This window comes from Haliotis rufescens, unplaced genomic scaffold (assembly GCF_023055435.1).
Source record: "Haliotis rufescens isolate VD_foot unplaced genomic scaffold, xgHalRufe1.0.p SCAF_10, whole genome shotgun sequence".
NCBI classification, from domain to species: Eukaryota; Metazoa; Mollusca; class Gastropoda; order Lepetellida; family Haliotidae; genus Haliotis; species Haliotis rufescens.
Window position 1 is genome coordinate 40232515 of NW_025963780.1, and position 18039 is coordinate 40250553.

At 38.5% G+C, this 18039-nt stretch overlaps 1 protein-coding gene across 2 annotated transcripts in view; it reads left to right on the forward strand.

The window, feature by feature from the left end:
• Window positions 1-504: 504 nt before the first annotated feature.
• Window positions 505-18039, forward strand: part of LOC124127204 — a 39315-nt gene continuing 21780 nt past the window's right edge. For both annotated transcript variants that reach the window (XM_048390581.1, XM_046490654.2), the window contains exon 1: window positions 505-634. The gene's annotated coding sequence lies outside the window, so the exon portion shown is untranslated. The remainder of the gene's footprint in view (window positions 635-18039) is intronic.

Below are 18039 nucleotides of genomic sequence, written 5' to 3' on the forward strand. Positions count from 1 at the left end.
ACGTATCCTGGACTACCAGTAGTCCCTTCACCCGACGGACCTCTGATCTGATTGGCTGATAATATAACAAGTGGGGGTTGAGTTACACTTTTGTGGTGAACGAAGTCGCTGATTTCGTATTGTTGTTTGTTTGTGCGTGTTAATGATTAATAAATAAGCAGCCTTGGAAGTTATTATTGACGTGTTTAGTTATAAGAATGGACTTAAAATGTTTTAAAGTATACGCACTGGTTGTGTACGTTTATACCACATTAACGTAAACAGTTATGAAGTCTTTGCAAGCCTCATACAATCTATTGTAGGCATTTGTATTCGAACAATAAATCATATCTAAACTACTAGCGAGTCAAGATTTGATAAAACTCGCGGCCTTTGTTACTTGCAGCAGGAAACAAAAGACGACATGCCGTAGTGTTGTGTTTCCACGCTGTCATGCAATGCTATCATTCAAATGATTGGGACTACGGGGTCAAATTACTAATGTCAAGAGCGCGTTCACAGCGTATGTTGGTGTATTATGCGTCGCAGTTATGACAGAACAGATGTGTAGCTAGCTGTTGTTTCGGAATGCCGTGACAGAACTTGCTATTTCGGAATGTTATGACAACCCCAGCTGGTGGAATACTCAGAGAAGGTAAGCATGTTGTTAAACATATTTCTTATAAAAAGCGACTGCTAAAAAATTTGTAACCCGTGAGAAGAAAAAAAGAAGAATATATTTTATTTATGTGTCACATGTTGTATGCGTACACATTAGACATAAAACACTTGCATTAAATACATACAACATCAGGCCATAGAGTGAGTTATTGAGTATGATTTTACGCCGATTCTAGCAATATTCCAGCAATATCACGGCGGGGGACACCAGACATAAAATTGGTATTACACGGGAGCGAGTTTAGTATTCTATATATATATTATTTAACCCCATGGATGCCACAGGAACATATATCACTTTGCAGTCGAATAAAATTCAAAATACATCATCCACACAAATACACTTCACAGTTTTGAATAATGTGGGGAATTCACTGTTCTGATATATCATCCACTGACATTTTAGGCCAAGCAAAAGTACTGAAAATGACCTCTGAAAATTAGGTACATCGTAAATATCGCCATTTTTTACATTACAAAATCACCACTAACGGCGTTATTTACAGCATGTTTTTAAATCTAAATATCGGATATTTACTGGGAGAAATGAATTTCAAAAAAGCATATTAGTGATCACGGGTATCTGTCTTTTAAGAAATCACCAATGTTCATTCCATTCTCCGATAACCCTAGAATCGTTTAGTATGCTTTGGAAAATACGCAAACACCAACGCCGAAGTGAACTTTCTGCCATATTGGTTAGTGTTTACAAAATCACGTTTCAGGTACACCGGTTATGAGGCGCCTGTAACATCACGTATTTTTCAAACTTAGATGCGATACACACATCCTTGAATTCCTCATACATTTTAGAATCAAATGACCAATGGTCTTTGTCACCAGTACAAAGTGGCTGGATGAAATCAAAGTTAGGTGTGAAAACGAACGCTGTGCTCGAAAAACTGCATTTGTTTGAAATGTAAACAAAGCAAAATACAGATTTTACACAGTGTAGCATTTTCTCCTATTTTGAGCTATCCATTCATCTATTCTTTCAGGGGCGGTCGGGTAGCCTAGTGGTTAAAGCGTTCGCTCGTCACGCCGAAGACCCGGGTTCGATTCCCGACATGGGTACAATGTGTGAAGCCCATTTCTGGTGTCCCCCGCCGTGATATTGCTGGAATATTGCTAAAAGCGGCGTAAAACCATACTCACTCATTCACTCACTCTATTCGTTCAAGATATTGGCTCAACATTTTCAGAATATGCATCGGCAGAGAATCGTTGGAATCGTTGGTGAGGTGATGTGAAATGGGGTTTAACGTCGCGTCCAAGATTATTGCACTTATATGTGTGTGTGTGGCTGCTTGTACTGGTCCGGGCTGATGCCGATTTATAGTGCTAGCACACTGAGATACCATGCCACAGTTTAACATGAATACCCCACTCAGACACAGTATACTGACTCCGAGCCGACCAGTCCTTGTTTTAGCCCCTTAATGCCGCGCGCCAGGCAGGGTAATAACAAGTACCATCTTTTAACGTCTTTTGGTATGACGCGGCCGGGGATCGAAACCCGGACCTTCCGCTCTCCGGGCGGACGCTCTACCATTAGACCACGGAGGCGGTCAGAATCGTTGGAAGAATTAGGGAATTTAAAATAGATACATTGCAATGATTTGATATTTACAACAGAAATTGTCAAAGTTACCGTCCTGTGTGACGCCATAACTGACGCAAAATCACGCACAACGACACCGGTATTTATCGGAACTTCTGACTATTTCGGTTTGTTTCAATGAAAATTATAACAACAAATAATAGTACATAGATTGTCAGAACGTTTCTGATTACTTACATGTCACATTTATGTATGTACGATCCCTGAATCAACGAAAGCCCCCTCGTAAAATCTCGCGTACTGCTTCAGTTATGATGTAGATTTTGCATATCTTTTATACATTTGTTCACACAATTAATTTCACTTTGGATATTTGTCTCATACGTAAATATAGGCCACAACATGTATGGACGAACCTTTGATAATCTCCTGTTTGTTTGAACATTATTTACATAACTATTGATAGGTTTTTAATGTCGAATACGATATTTCTTTCTAGTCTATTCCTTTGGACAAGATGAAGTGAAATTTAACTGCCGCATGTACGTATTTCTTGGGATGCGTAATAGTCAATATTATAAGTTGATACAACCAATGTCCATGAACAGCCGTTTCATTTCATTTTATAACTAAAACTGAATTTATTACCTTACCAAAATCAATAATATTTTTCGTTAAAATATATGCACACATTTCTGAAAGAATTGTCTTGGTCTTGGAATTGTTTTTCATGTCGTTTGATACACAGAACAGTGATATCTAACGATTCGCCAGGTGCGCGTTAGTCACAAACTATTTACGAATTATTCCTCTCGTTTTGCAATATATAATCAATGGGTTCATTCTTTTTTCAATATTGTGATCACAAGATATTAAACTGTTTACTTCATTTCTCCAGAGCTTTCATTGCATCTTTTATTGTGTAATTCTGAGACGAGATGAAGAGAAATAATAACATAGTAATGAACAAATATATGTCCAATATTGAATATAATTTTGGTTGTTTTGAAATATTCTTTTGGGTATTTCATTACGTATGTTGATGCCAAACAGATGCGTGTCCTGTCCAATTAAGATACACGCTAAACTATCAATAGACCGATCCAGTCCCGACCGATAAGCCCCGCCCACAAACTGCCGTCCTCGTTTTAGGAAGAAGAAGAAAAAATGTTTATTTAAGTGTCACATATTGTACATAAAACACATTTTAAACAAAAGCAAGTTGCCATTAAAAGTACAATATCCAGCCTCTAGGGCTTATGAGACACTCTAAAAGCATTTAAAACATATAACATTATTAAATATAAAACACAAAATAAAAATATTATATGCAATGTTAAGACTAGAAGAGATGCACTCTCCTTCTATACATGCTGTATAATGTGTTTGCTAAAAGCGGCTGTAAAATCACCTCTTGCATCAAATAAGATAATTGCTGAATGCTATTAAAATAATAAAAGTCTTGGTTTAATTCAGCTGCCTTGTGTAGTAGTTGATATCTCAGGTCACTGTATACAAAACAATCTATTAAAAAGTGTGATTCATCCTCAATAACATAATTATTTTTTTCTGCACAAAATTTACATATTCTATCATTTAAAGGAATAGGTGGCTTGGAATAGCGGCCTGTTTCGACTAATAGAGGGAGGTTACCACACCTAAACTTAGATAAAACACTTCGATAATCCCTTCGCTTCACACATTTCACATAGTGGCTCACATTCACATCAAATTTGAAAAGTCTGAAAGTCCTTAGCTTGTTACCATTTGGTTTGTTCTCATCATCCCACACTTGTTTACACCATGATTCACTATCTTTCTCTTTCAAGATATCCTTAAGTAAGTTCACTTTTTTCTTGTTATTGTCACTGTCACTGATAATCCCATCCACATTTAAGTCTCGTATCAGCATTTCAGTTCTTTTATCAAGAGATTTACTTTGATACATTGCCCACTTATGAATAATATTTGGAATTCTGCTATCTGGCATTGATTCACATCTGAAGAATTGTCTAAATAATTCTATCTATTGATCCACATCACTTGATGACCATCCCATATCGCTGCGAATCGCCAAGTTAGATGCATTTTGACCGGTTCCTAGAAACAATCTACAAGCTTTGTTTTGGATGACTTGCACCTCCCTGTATTTGTTAATCCCCCATATACCAGTTCATAGAACAAAACAGGCTTGATAAGGGTATTGTACAACTTGGTATACACTTCATAGGACATCCCACCACAACTTCTAAATTTAGTGTACAATGCAGATTGTGCTCTACTGGCAGATTTAAGTTCTTTTACAGTCTTATGCATGTCCATATGTTGATTCAACCAGATGCCAGGGTATCTATAGCTCTCTGTATATGGTACAACATTTAAGCCACATTTAAACTGGTAATCTGAAATGATTGTAGACTTGGGTCTGAAATGCACAACTTGTGTTTTCTCACAGTTTATTTCTAACCTCCACTTTCTGCACCATTCACTGAGTATACATAGCATTTTCTGTAGAGAATCTTCATCCGGGGCGATTAATGCTAGGTCATCCGCATATAGGAGAACAGATAACATATAGTTCTCTATTTCAATTCCACATTGTAAACCTTTCAATTCCTCAGCAAGATCATTGATGTAAATAGAAAATAAAGTTGGGGATAATTTACAGCCTTGTTTAACACCATAATTCACATCAAATGGATCTGTATACAAGTCATTTAATTTAACTGTGCATTGCACATTGTTGTAGAGTGACTGTATGCATTGAAGAATTTTTCCTTTTATACCACACTTCATAAGCTTGAACCATAAGCATTGCCTGTCAACAGAGTCAAATGCCTTCTTTATGTCAACAAAACACACAAATGTTGACTTTTTAGTGGACTTTCTCACATTGATGATGTTGTAAAGTGCATAAACATGACCTATGCAACTGCGATTCTGTCTGAATCCATTCTGCTCTTCTACTAATGTATTATTATCTTCTAACCACGATTGAATCCTCATATTTAGGATGTCTGTGTATACCTTACATGGAATAGATAACATTTAAGGCATTAGGGGGGACAAACACTGGTGATTCGCTCTGGCGTCACAGCCGGCGAAACTTGAATGCGCGGGCGATGAATTTGGCTCAGGATGCTTTGTTACCAGTCGTGTGTCAAAAATATCTAAAGAGAGTGATACATGATCTGTTTTTGGTTCTATTTTAGTTGTAATTGCATATCGGGAGTGAGAGTGAGTCACAAGTCCGATGTAATGGTGTATCGGTCAATGAGGAAGTCACCATGGCTGAAAGTTAGAAGCGTGCACTTCGAAGCACTCATATCAGGCAGAGCATACTACATTGTCAATTTACAGCATGTCAATAATATATTATTCATCCAAGGGTGGATTAACTAAATTTTGTTTTTACTTTCCATCGTAATTTAAGTGTATGGAAGCTTTTTAAGGTACTGGAAACCGTAAACACAGAACAAGTTAAAAATCAAGTGAATATCTATAAATAGATTGTCAACAGTTACATTGCCCACGTTTTTTGTCTGGTACTCTAAGTAAAACCAATATAACCTGAAAGGGATAGAGTTAGTGGGTCTTTTTAATGAATAAACATAAAACAATCGTTGATAAAATCAAAGCAGTACATTATTTCCCCTCACTGCTACATTGGTTTTATTATGTAATAATTGAATCATAACATACATTTTATTTAAGCATCTGGAACATGGGGTCGGGCATGTCACCAGGGATAAATCTAGACCTGCTCAGAGGCTGATATTCAGCCCCAAATCTGTAGCAGATGTCAGTTAACTGTCCCTCTTTAAAAGTTTTAACATATCTATGCCATCCTAAAATAATGCAGAATATAAGGAAATTATACCTTTTTAGTTTTTACACCAATCTGTTTGCATGAGGCACTTAGTTTGGAATTTTAAATATCAGATAAAAAAGCTTGGTCAAACTTCCAGAATATTGGACTTAATAAACAGCCAGTAGTTTGTAGGGCTGTTACGATTCACTCGCGTATTCGGTGAATCGAACCGTAACCATTCATGAATTGAATTCGTTATTCATGGCCACTGGAATCGAATATTTATGAATATGCTATCATGTATATTTACATACCCTGTACCTAAAAATATCCAAAACAACATATTATATGCATAGATTTCTTTCAATGACAGCACTCTGATAATATTCAATTTGATAGTATTTTTGTCACTCGCCATTGTCGCATTTGAGCAGATACTAGTACCTGGATAAGTGCAGTATATAAATGTATAATTTATTAATAATTAACAAACCATGTCAAATAAATTATGATGTTATTGTTTCACTGAATATAATAAATACTACATTAACTGCTGACTTGTTATTGTAATTGTGAATTAATATTCGTATCAGTTACCCTATATTCGTGGTATGAATCGCCTCATAGTGTATTCGTTGCAGCCCTAGAAATGAGGTACATGTATGTGAGAACAGTGGAAAACATTGCAATGGGGGGGCGGTCGGGTAGCCTAGTGGTTAAAGCGTTCGCTCGTCACGCCGAAGACCCGGGTTCGATTCCCGACATGGGTACAATGTGTGAAGCCCATTTTTCTGGTGTCCCCCGCCGTGATATTGCTGGAATATTGCTAAAAGCGGCGTAAAATCCAACTCACGTACTCACACTACAATAAACTAGTCCTAAGCATAGCGGAGTTATGCCCCCTTTTCTTTGTACGTGTGTAACCTCTCTGTCGCCTTTTGACGTCATTGAGAAAAATCAGTTTGCGTCATTTACGGCATGCTATTTTGGCATTGAATGTATGTCGTTATACATACGCATATAACTCCATTTGATATGTAGTTATGTCGTTCAGATATAAGGCAGTATTTTGTTCGCTCACAGTTTCCGTAAAGCTTTTAAATAAAAAAAATCGTCGCACAGTACTTTTATCGATGTACCATTAAAAGCGGAGAAATTTACTGTTTTTCAACCCAGAATAAATTCTCGGACAACACTTAGAAGTGTATTTTTCAAACCGGTTTAATATTTGCAGTACACTTTACACCATCAAATAGGAAATTTAATATTCTCCACCTCTGCGTAATTTTATAGCCAGGGGTAGATCCAGTGCCGTGTAAGCGCAATTCTCGCACAACCTTCACTTTTCCGATTTTAGGAAAATATGCGTCAGAAAAAAAACACGGCATCCAGAGGGTTAACCATAATATTCATTCATTTACTACATATATTCTAGCGCTCTTTTGTAACAGTTCGAATACAATTCGTTAATAATGTCCTTGAGTTATACTATAATGCGATGACCGCCTCCGTGGTCTAGTGGTAGAACGTCCGCCCTGAGAGCGGAAGGTCCGGGGTTCGATCCCCGGCCGCGTCATACCAAAAGTCGTTAAAAGATGGTACTTGTTGTTACCCTGTCTGGCGGTCGGCATTAAGGGGCTTAAACAAGGACTGGTCGGCTCGGAGTCAGTATACTGTGTCTGAGTGGGGTATTCATGTTAAACTGCGGCATGGTATCTCAGTGAGCTAGCACTATCAATCGGCATCAGTCCGGACTAGTACAAGCAGCCACACAAACACACACACGTACATGCACTGGACAAAATATCATCCATTCCAAACAATCCAAAACTTGGAAATACCACCATTCCAAATGGAAATATGACCATTCCAAAATTTGTCAAGGTCATATTTCCAAGCTTGGATTTGTTTGGATTTGTTTGGATATGTTTGGATACAACATGTCATTATCATATCTGTTAAACGTTGTACAACTTTTGACCTTATGTGAGATTAGTAATGACATGAAAGTAAATAATTAAGAGTATTTTGGCACTATTTACCACGAAAAGACCAAATCATGAGCAAATTTAACTAACAGAATTTCTGTCATTTAAAGTGGCTACTCTTTATATTTAATTTCTTATCTTCCTTGTCTATAACCATATGACATTGACTATGAACTTTGAACAATTAAACAAATATTTTGTTTTCCCATACCGACTTACGGTTGTCGTAGAACAAAGACCGTTTCGAGAATAGAGGGCCTCATTATTATAATTTGAACTAATTTACATATGTACATAATAGTACTAGGTATAAATGAATTTTGATAAGTGTTCGTACAAGATTTATGCGCAACACATAGGACTGGAAATTTTATAATCCGTCTGGAACTATCTGACGGTAATTCAAAACAGGGAACAAGATTTCGTCAAATGAATCATTGAGCCAGGAATGCAACGATTTAAATGCTGACAAAATGATTAGTTGGCGCCAGTCTAGACTGTGTAATCAACGTGAATATACAAACCGTGATGTTACTTGACCAGTTGATGACACCTGTCAAACTCAAAGTGCCCCTGGTCCTCCACCCACCATGTGTAATACTTTAGCGCACTTGATTATTTTATTTGCAGTTATATCACTGTTAGGCTGAGTGATGAGAGAATACATTTTGTTGTTTTTGTTAACGATCGTTTCCACTTTCAACGTGGTAACCTTATAAGTGACTAACTTTTTTATCATGATGAAATGAAACATATTAAAATAATCAGAGGGACTGACGATCGCATTTTTCGCATAAATGTCATGCTCGCATTAATTTCATGATTTACTGAAGATAGATTTGAACATTTCTAAGCAACGATCATGTTTGGGTAAGGGAAGGAAATCTTGTCTCCGCTTGCAATTGGATTCAATCGGGTGAGCAGTTCCGAGGTCGCAGCTTGACTGTTCGGTACGGCCGAAAGGCGGCATCCATGTTGTTCACGCTCCGCTGATCACGGGGCCTCATTTTTCTGTATTCTGCTTATGAGCCGGGATGCGCATGGAACACGGGTGTCAAAACGAATATATTTACCAATTATATGTACGGTCAATTAGGGGATTGCCTAATAGTCGGGCCAAGAAAAGTCGGGCCGGGCCGGGCCGGGCCAGCTGGTAATACGAACCTTTTCACTCTACATTCTCAACATAGTCTCTATCAAAAGTGTTTGGTTTGTGTTGGTTCCGACTTGGCCCGGGCTGTCAAAATCAACTTTAAACACACAGATGTATCATCAAATGTGTTTACATCTGTAGCTTAATATTTAACTACCTGTATACCACTTTATAATGTCACAGTACATCGTATTTAAAGAAAACAAGGTGCTCAAAGTGAAGCACTTTTCCCTCTACATTCTCAACATAATCTCTATCAAAAGTGTTTGGTTTGTGTTGGTTCCGACTTGGCCCGGGCTGTCAAAATCAACTTAAACATCACAGATGTAACATCAAATGTGTTTACATCTATAGACAAGTATTATGTCTACCTAAATACCACTTTATAGTGTCTCAGATCGCGGTATTTAAAGAAAACAAGGAGCTCAAAGTGAAGCTCCTGTGTGTAATCGGTTTAATTGTACGGTATACATTGTAGACAGACAATAATTTATTCATGTCTCACTTCTGTACATACATAAAACAGCTTTGTACAAATAAACATTGATATAATGTACAGAACCATTCAATAGAATTATGAGAAATTATGAGCAACAATGCAGTTTACCGGGCGCAGCCCGAGCTCTACCATCCGCTCAATTACCGCGCTATAGTGCCACCGCTGTCTCGTTATACCGTTACCGTGCCTCACACTCTGGTGACTCTCGCTTCACGATCCAACACCCGTTCACCGTCTTAGAGAAACTTACACATCTTTAAGATCAAACACCCGTTCTCGGTCTTAGGGAAACTTACAAAGATGAATGGGAGAGCGGAACGTGACGTCACACGCATGCGCAATTCATCGTTTACTGAATTACGCATGCACGACAATGGGGATTCTAATGACCCGTTAAACGAGCACTGATTACATGTGATAGCGCCTGTGGTCCAGTGGTAGAGCGTCGGCTAATCAACGCATTAGAAGAAAGAAGAAAGAAGAAAGAAGAAGAAGAAGATTATTTTATTTTCGTGTCACACACTGTACAGCAGTGACAATAAAAATACACAAATAGTGTGTACAGTGTCCGGCCATTATGGCCTACGAGACACGCAGGACGTCACATACATATGAGTAAAAATGAGAAATATACATAAAAATGAGTTATCACCAGTTATCACCGGTTATCACCAGTTATCAGAACATTCTGATACTAAGATACATGGAACTAGGCTTGTAGAGACGAAAGACACAGTTGTCTTCGCTCATACATGTGGTGAAGAAGCGCGGCTAGGGGTCTGACCACCTTATTGTTCCGCATAAAGAACACGGTCTGGTCGGCAGCGGACATCTGTATAAAGTTTGGATTTGATTGAGAAGCTAAATTCCATAAATCATAGCGTAAATCTGTATAGAGAGAACATTCAGCAAAAAAGTGTATTTCATCCTCAACAGCATTGCAATTACAAAATTTACACATACGTTCAGTAAGCGGTGTTTTCGGGCGGGTGAATCTTCCCAATTCTATTTCTAATGGCAGTGAGCCGCAGCGAAACTTACTTAATATACTGCGCTGACATCTGTTCATCAATAAACTGACATAGGGTTCTACTGATAAAGAATCTTTAAATAATCTGTATGTACGTAACTTATTACCATTTACCTGGCCCGTATCGTTCCAGAGTCCATGTAACCAATCAGAATGGTCTAAGGATAACAGACATACTTTAGACAAGTTAAACTCTTCAGTAGAAATATTATTTAGATCATAAATTGGTAAATGTAAACTGACAAAGTAGTTGAAAACTGTATTATTCCAGGATCTACGGAATTTTACTGACCATCTGCAAATAATACTCAGCATTCGGGATTGATCTGCAGCATGCAAACTGCGCCAGAACCGAAGAATTTCAATCTTTTGTTTTGTAAATGAGGATGTCCAGCCCATTTCACCACGGACAGCCAAATTTGGAGTCTTTCTACCGACTGCTAAGAAAAATCTACACGCTCGGTTTTGGACAGCATTTATACAGCTAAATTCCTTAGTTCCCCAAATTGCCGATCCATAAGATAAGATAGGCTGGACCAAGTTATTGTACAAAGTTGTAAAAATGTTATAAGCTAAACCACCAACTGCTTTGAATTTACAAATTATAACACCAAGTGCCCTATTTGCAGATTTAGCTATTTCTTTAACTGTAAAATTCAAATCAAGATGTTCCTGTAGCCAAACACCTAGGTATTTATAAGCGTGAGTACTTTCAACCTGGTCAGACCCAATTGTAAAAACAAAATCGGACATTTTAATGTAACTGGGACGATAGTGCACAACTTTAGTTTTCTTGATGTTGACAAGTAAGCGCCAACGTGCGCACCAGTTTGCTACACAGTCTAACATCCGCTGTAAAGAGTGCTCGTCAGGTGCTACGAGAGCAACATCGTCAGCATACATTAGGATACTCAGCATGTCAGTGTCCAGGTGGATACCACAGTGTAAGCTATTAATTTCAGCAGCTAAATCATTTATAAATACAGAGAACAAAGTTGGTGATAAAACACACCCTTGGCGTACACCTGAGTCTACTGGAAAGCGGTCTGTGTGGTGATCATTTACTCTAACATATGACCAAGTATCGTCATACATTGCCTGGACTGCTTGCAGAAAATTACCGTTAACACCGATTTTCATAAGTTTATACCATAGACATTTACGATTAATTTTATCAAAAGCTTTCATAGCATCAATGTAACACACAAATGTCGATTGTTTTGATAGTTTCCTATTATTTATCACTGTGAATAAGCTGTAAATGTGCTCTTGTGTATTTCTCTTTGATCGGAATCCGTTTTGTTCAACTACCAGTATGTTATTTACCTCTAGCCAATTACTAAAACGACAATTTAATATATCAGAATAAATCTTACAAGGCACGGACAGGAGAGCAATACCCCGGTAGCCCAACGGGTCGCGGGGATCAGTGTCACTTTTTTTAATTGGGTTAATCAAACTTGTTCGCCACGAGTCGGGGCATATATACCTTGTTATCAAAGCAATAGGAAAACATTCTAAATAAGATATCGATGCAAGTATCGTTCTTTAGGGCCTCAGCCGGGAGTAGGTCAAAACCAACTGCTTTCCAGCGCTTTGCTCGTGCAACTGCACGAACAACTTCCGACACTGTAATCGGTGAATCTAGGTCACGGGTATCAAACTGACAGTCCACTCTCACCTGGTTATTTGCCAACTCATCACAAATCTTATGGAAGTGACCATCATCAAAACTAGGAGATGTACTCTCAGGGAATAGAGAACTGTATTCATCTTTCCATGTATTCAAGACTACACCTCTATCTATAGATATACCACTATCATGTTTCACCTCCCAGGGGACATCATTAGAGCAGAGCGTTCGAGCCCACAGCGCTAATTCGATCTGTAGAGGGCGCCCGGTAAAGTGCACTACTCCCGCTACCCCAGCTGGAGCCATCTGGTAACAATTAATCGCAAGCTGTCAATATACAATACATTATAATACATCAAGATGACAGTTTCCATGTAACGATTAAGTATTTCTAAGAAACTTAAAGATATGTACAATATCTAGATATATGTATCTTTAATTTGCTCAGAAAAACTTAATCTTTACATGAAAACTGTCATCTTGATGTATTATTCTCTTTTGTATATTGACAGCTGGTGATTGAGCCGTGATTGCTGCCAAGGGTGGTTACACGAGATACTGAGTTCAGCGCACCCTTGTTGCCTTATGTGACATGACAATGAACAGTTTTCAATGCCTTTGTACAACGACAACATGTGACTATCGGACTCAAAAATTTCATATTTGTATCTATGATATTAAATATATCGACTTTATTAGGTTCAATAAATTTACTAACAAATCTACCTATTGCGCATTGAGCGATTATCTCCTTTAGATGTATGCGTAGTATAGAGCTTTATCAAGCGCGACCTTGCAAAGCTGTACATCGTATCTTATTCAAGCTGTATCACTGAGTGATAATCTCCCTTACCCGAATAGCTCTTTTGCGCACTACCTTTGCAATGTATCGTATGTTATTCAGGCAGAGAGCGAGAATGGTTCCAGGAATGAATTAAGGTCAAGCATGTAACGCGCACTCAGTCGTTCTCCCTTTACACTGCTATTGCAACTTATTGTTCAACACGATTAAATCCCAGGTTTCTATGAAGCATGGCTTTGTTCAACAAACAACACATGTAAAACAACGGGTTTGATATCAAATATTTGTAATAAGCTGTCTTAACAATCACATGTATGGTGCTTGCTGTGCAGATTTGAGCACAGTTTCAAGTAGTTCACTGTTTGTAAAATATGATTCATACCGTTTCATACGGCGGTTTATGGTTCTGCATGGTTTATTGTATTGACAGTTGTTTTAACTTCCTGTAGAGATTATACACCCGTATAAGTTCTTTGCTTCTGGATACATGGGAAATCAATATGTTGGCCCTTAGTTTGCAATTATTCTCCTGAAAAATAATTCGGTTGCATGATATATTCACGATGTTTGGCTTGAACATAGTAACATTCTTCTGAACATACTTCAAATTTAGGCCGGAAGTAATCACAACACAAACCCAGTTAACCAAACGGAACCGTACACAAGAGTAGTGAGTGAGTGAGTTGGGTTTAACGCCGCTTTGAATAGTATAATTCCAGTTATATCACGGCGTGTCAGCTTGATGTGGAAGGAAAGCCCGAAGTGATGCAGGTATTAGACGTTCACCACTGTTGTGAGACCCATGAGCACGGGTATAGTGCTGACAACATAATCGGGTCGAACCGGGATTCGAACACACTGTCATAGGTTTCTGGCGTGCCCAAGAGACACCACCCTGCATAACGAATTGCAGCGCATAAGGCGACTTTGGCCAACCGTGCCCCCGTACACAACTGTAACAAACTATCATACAACAAAGATGTGGAAGATGAGATATGTATTGCGTAACATTCCATGACGAAACAGTGGCAATATTACACTATAACAAACTTCAAAATATATGCACAATAAGTGCAAAACACATAAGTACAATCAACATACAGAGAAAGCACATTATAACAAGTTTATTTTAAAACAAGTGTATTATAATGATGTGGAAACAATATGAGAATTGAGCCAAACACTTCTGACAGATGTAGAGGGAAAAGGGCTTCACTTTGAGCTCCTTACTCTCTTTAAATACCGCGATCTGTGACATTATAAAGTAGTATAAAGGCAGATATAATACAAATTTATAGATGTAAACCCATTTGATGATACATCTGTGATTTTAAAGTTGATTTTGACAGCCCGGACCAAGTCGGACCCAACACAAGCCAAACACTTTTGATGGAGACTATGTTGAGAATGGAGAGGGAAAAGGGCTTCACTTTGAGCGCCTTGCAATTGTTTTCTTTAAATACCGCGATCTGTGACACTACAAAGTGATATATAGGTAGATATTATACTAGTTGATAGATGTGAAACCATTTGATGTTACATCTGTGAGGTTTAGTTGATTTTGACAGCCCAGGTCAAGTCGGAACGAACACCTCTAACAAAGATTTTCTTAAGAAAATACAGTAAAAGTGTTTGACTTTAACGGATCAGTTTTCTTTCAATGCGATGTACTGTGCCATTATAAAGTGGTATATAGTTAGATCTCTATAGATGTAAACACATTTGATGATACATATGTGTGTTTAAAGTTGATTTTGACAGCCCGGGCCAAGTCGGACCGAACACTTGTGAGACTGTTGAGAGTATGGGGAGAAGAGGTCTACTTTAACCAACGTGTCTGCTTTAAATACGATGAACAGTGACATTATTAAGTGGTATTTACTTAGATATAGTACTGTCCTATAAAGATAAACGCTATGCCGACAGATGGAAATTTGTATCACGATAGCTAGAAGTATTTGTATTATAGGCATGAAAGCGTAATACATATTTAGATAATTAAAGGGTAGTTAAATCAATAGGTCATAGAAATAAGAGGGAATATATACCAGATAATATAACAAGAATGTGCACCATCTCAGAGTGTGGGGACACACTCTTCGCCAGAACGGGGGTCGTATTATAGGCATAAAAGTGTAATATATATTTAGATATTTAACAAATAATTAAAGTAATTAATAAAGCATTAAGAGACATACTGATTATATAAAAGATCAAGAGGGGGAGTTGGGGTCGGTAAGTCGGGAATATATATAATACAGGCAGCTCTGGTTAGTTGAAGACTACGGGAGCATGCCTGACCACGAGCATCCAGGGGTGAGGGTAGTAGGTCGAGGGCTATACATAAACGAAAAATGATCAACAGATGAGGTAATAGATAAAGGGGTAGAATAGAGTTGGGAGGTACGGGAACGTCAGGGACTTTGGACATATATGGTATGGGAGGGAAATAGTCCGAATTCCAAAAGGGTGAGAAGCTACATGATGGCAAGTCCGAATAGGGTTCTGGTTATTAGAGAAGAGTGGGGAAGAATGACCTAAGGTAAGGGGAGAAAGGTGTTTGACCAATGAAATAGGAAAAAATGGGTAAGACCCGGACGTAAGCTGGGGGGTAAAAAGACGGGGAGACCCAAGGTTCGGGAGACTGGAGGATCCCAATTGAGCACCACGATCTCGACCTTACTCTTGAAAAACACCAGTCTACACCTCCAGTATTTCGGCCAGGACTGAAGCTTCGCGGATAAAGTCCATAAACCATCGTGACTAGAAGTTGGTGATCAATCTTATGTGATTGAATAAACAGTCATCAACGAAAGAAAACTCTTTGTGCTCATTGGGAGATCTACGGTAATTCATCCAAGGCCCTCGGGTACTGACATTGTACCTCTCGCTCATCCCAGTCTGTCAGCACCAAGAACGAGGGGATTGCCGTGGTTCAGGTGAGGAGGTAACGACTGTTACACTCCGGTTAATTAACACCAATTAACGCCTGTAATTAAGGTGTTAAAAGTACCTTGGATATTTGATACGTTTCAAATCCTATTTCGTTTAACGATTGCCCTTTTACATGTTACCTAGATCAGCGACGCTTACACACAGCTCCACGTTCTGGTTTTCAAGCGATTTACTCCGAATCACTTAATTATGGTGCACGTTCATGGTTGATAATTGTTCATTTATGTCATGTGTGTGTGTTGCATCAATGATATATAGGTATGGTCGCCGATAATGGAGTAATTATCCGATACAACTTTGGCCCGTCTTGGCCCGGCCCGGTCCGACTTTTAGGCAATCCCGTCAATTAGCCAGTTGAAGAGACAAAACCCTGGTTCTATCACCTTTAGGTGTAATTACGTCGCATGCCCCTGCTTCACGGTTCGTCTGATCTCCCGTCATAAAACCACGAAGTTTTCTATTAAAACAACCATGCAAGTAAGATTTCAGACGTAATATTACTTTAGTTACTCCACAGATTACACATCTTATATGCTGCAAACGCAGCGAATGTAATGCTAATACGTCACAGCTGCCTCGGTAATTAAGGGCTGGAATGTTTTTGTGAAGGCAGTTAGAGCAGACGAATTTTCCCCCTCGATGTATAATGACGGTCGCCAACCATATATATGTATTTTTCGTGTTTTTGGCTTGATTTGATTGTCAATTGCTGAAAACAAATGTTCATTTGTGAAAGCAAACCCTTTTCCCCTGAACGTTAAAAGTTTTTGTCTGAAATATCAACGTTGAAGTCGTTTATATATTCGGAAATCCATATTATGGTAAATATTTATTAAATGCATATCCTGTTTTGTATATATGTATATCATATCATTCCAAATTGGAATGGACGCTCCTTGGTCTTGTGATGCACGTCACTATATAAGTGCAATAATCTTGGACGCGACGTTAAACCCCATTTCACCTCACCTCACCTATAATGCGAATATAAAAAAAATAACTGAGACTAAGTTGATATTTCCCATATGACAAAGACACTCGTGATGAGAATATGTATTGAAAGATGCATATTTAATTTCAGAATAAATTTAATTTTGTTAATACTTTTCTTCTGCTAGTATATAGACTAACGGGCAAAAGAAACGCAACCAAACAATTTTCTGGTCTTAAATAAAACAGACGCAAAATTTAGTAACAGTTGATGTAATATTATTATAAAAAAAACAATTATTCAAAAACGGTATTTCCGAGGCCTGCGTCCAAGTTGGTCCCAGGGGTGCACAATGACAACCATTATTTATTGGGTGGCGGTTTTTTTGCCCGCTAGTTTATTAATGCATCAGGTGTTTCCATACCCCGCCCGCCCTGAATTTTCATTCCGACGTGAAATGATAAAAATGGCTTCGTATCTCAATTTCCTCCGCCGCTCAATTATGCGTGATAAAAAAATACTACTCCCATTGCACACTCATAAAAACCCAGGTCAGCTTGATCTTTATTCAGCTATGTTCATTAAAAAAGCAAAGCGACTTGATCTGCACACCCAGACGCTTGATGAGTGATGACACATTGCAACAGTGACACAGGACGACAGTTGACATGTGTTCAATATATAAACATTACGCGGAACATGACAATATCAAAAGTATGAGAACTGTGTAGGCCGTAGGATTTCATCAGAATAACTCTGGGTTGTCACGGCACTTGGCATCAGGTTTATTCTACAGTTTGTGAGAAAAAAACCCGCACCATTAGTGAGTGAGTATGGTTTTACGCCGCTTTTAGCAATATTCCAGCAATATCATGGCGGGGGACACCAGAAATGGGCTTCACACTTTGTACCCATGTCGGGAATCGAACCCGGATCTTCGGCGTGACGAGCGAACGCTTTAACCACTAGGCTACCCGACCGCCCCCCTGCATCATTAAGCTGCCACCATCTCTGTT